Source organism: Schistocerca piceifrons, chromosome 6 (genome assembly GCF_021461385.2).
Source record: "Schistocerca piceifrons isolate TAMUIC-IGC-003096 chromosome 6, iqSchPice1.1, whole genome shotgun sequence".
Lineage (NCBI taxonomy): Eukaryota > Metazoa > Arthropoda > Insecta > Orthoptera > Acrididae > Schistocerca > Schistocerca piceifrons.
In genome coordinates, this window is record NC_060143.1 from 312,001,535 (window position 1) to 312,003,952 (window position 2,418).

Genomic DNA, 2,418 nt, shown 5'->3' on the forward strand with positions numbered 1-2,418 from the left:
AGGTCGCCCGGCACCAAGACAATTGCGGAGTAAGAGTGGTGCATCGTCAGAAAAGAGTACATTTTCCACGTTTCCCGTAGTCACTGTCCTGTTGTAGTGCGATTGAAATAGCGCAGCAACTGGAAACGCATTCCAAAGTTAGAGTACTTAGGACATTGTTATTCTTGTGGCAAATTCATCGAGAAATTCTGGCGGCATATGTGCCAAATGCATTGTCGCGTCAAGTCGAATAGGGACATGGTGACAACAGTTTGACTACGGCCCCACAGACGTGGCTGATGCTGGACGGGAAGTCCAGATCTTGTTCCACGCTATTTCCTTCTCTTCGGAATCTGGGAAGAGAGAGTGTTTCGAAAGACGGGGACGTTCAAACAGCGGTTCGCACATGGCTCCGTGATCAACGAGCGGATTTTGTAGAGGAACGATTGGTAGAACTTACCGATCGTTGTTTACGGAGACTAGGTACTTGTGATGAAAAATCGTGGCCTGCATCTGCGTCGCTTTGAAGTGTAATGTGGTGTTCAGTAAGTATTTCTTGGCTTGGCACAATAATCTGTTACTTGCTTTTTCAAGGCACTTCGTAATTTCAGTTCGTTGAATCAAAAGGGTGGCATTCAAATCAATAATATACAAAAATTACAATGTTTACAACGTTGCTTCCGCCGTTTGCCGATAGATGGCGACAACGGTAAGTAGTGGTCGAAAGAAACAGGTCGCAGACGTCAGGCAGTTAGCTTGGACCTCGGTCAGCATAACCTCATTCAAACAATAGTCGATTTGTGCCTGCATCATAAAGTAGTTCCTGATTGAAAATGACAGTTTAGGAGCCTAATTATCGTAATTTACGGGAGGTGTTACTGTTTTGTTTCAGTATGAAGAAACCAGCGGCTGAGTCTCATCGAATTCTCTTAAGTACGTATGGTAAGGACGCTGTTAGTGAAAAAAGGTGTCGTGAGTGGTTTCAACGCTTCGAGAAAGGTGATTTTAACGTCTTAGACCGGAATAGTGGTGGAAGAGAGAATGTTTTCGAAGATGCAATATTGGAGGCATTTTTCAGTGAAGATTCGCGTCAAACTCAAGAAGAATTGGCACGATTAGTGGGAGTGACACAGCAAGCCATTTCATAATGTCTCAAGGCATGATTCAGAAACAAGGAACTTGGGTCCCGTGTGAGGTGAAACCAAGAGACGTTGAACGGCGTTTGTGTGTTTGTGAACACTTGCTTCAGAGGCAAAAGCGGAAAGGATTTCTGCATCGCATTGTGACCGGGGACGAAAAGTGGGTTCATTACGATAACCCTAAACGAAAAAAATCATAAGGATATTCCGACCCTTATCTTAGAAGCTAGATTAAGACAAACCTACGTTCCTAGCATTTGTAGACTTAGAGAAAGCTTTTGACAATGTTGACTGGAATACTCTCTTTCAATTTCTGAAGGTGGCAGGGGTAAAATACAGCGAGCGAAAAGCTATTTACAATTTGTACAGAAACCAGATGGCAGTTATAAGAGTCGATGGACATGAAAGGGGAGCAGTGGTTGAGAAGGGAGTGAAACAGGGTTGTAGCCTCTCCCCGATGTTGTTCAATCTGTATACTGAGCAAGCAGTAAAGGAAATAAAAGAAAAATTCGGAGTATGTATTAAAATCCATGGAGAAGAAATAAAAACTTTAAGGTTCGCCGACGACATTGCAATTCTGTCAGAGGCAGCAAAGGACTTGGAAGAGCGGTTAAACGGAATGGATAGTGTCTTGAAAGGAGGATATAAGATGAACATCAACAAAAGCAAAACAAGGATAATGGAATGTAGTCGAATTAAGTCGGGTGATGTTGAGGGAATTAGTTTAGGAAATTAGACACTTAAAGTAGTAAAGGAGTTTTGCTATTTGGGGAGCAAAATAACTGATGATGGTCGAAATAGAGACGATGTAAAATGTAGACTGGCAATGGCAAGGAAATCGTTTCTGAAGAAGAGGAATTTGTTAACGTCGAGTATAGATTTAAGTGTCAGGAAGTCGTTTCTGAAAGTATTTGTATGGAGTGTAGCCATGTATGGAAGTGAAACATGGACGATAAATAGTTTGGACAAGAAGAGGACACAAGCTTTCGAAATGTGGTGCTACAGAAGAATGCTGAAGGTTAGATGGGTAGATCACATAACTAATGAGGAAGTATTGAACAGGATTGGGGAGGAGAGAAGTTTGTGGCACAACTTGACCAGAAGAAGGGGTCGGTTGGTAGGACATGTTCTGAGGCATCAAGGGATCACTAGTTTAGTATTGGAGGGCAGCGTGGAGGGTAAAAATCGTAGAGGGAGACCAAGAGATGAATACACTAAGCAGATTCAGAAGGATGTAGGTTGCAGTAGGTTTTGGGAGATGAAGAAACTTGCACAAGATAAGGTAGCATGGAGAGCTGCA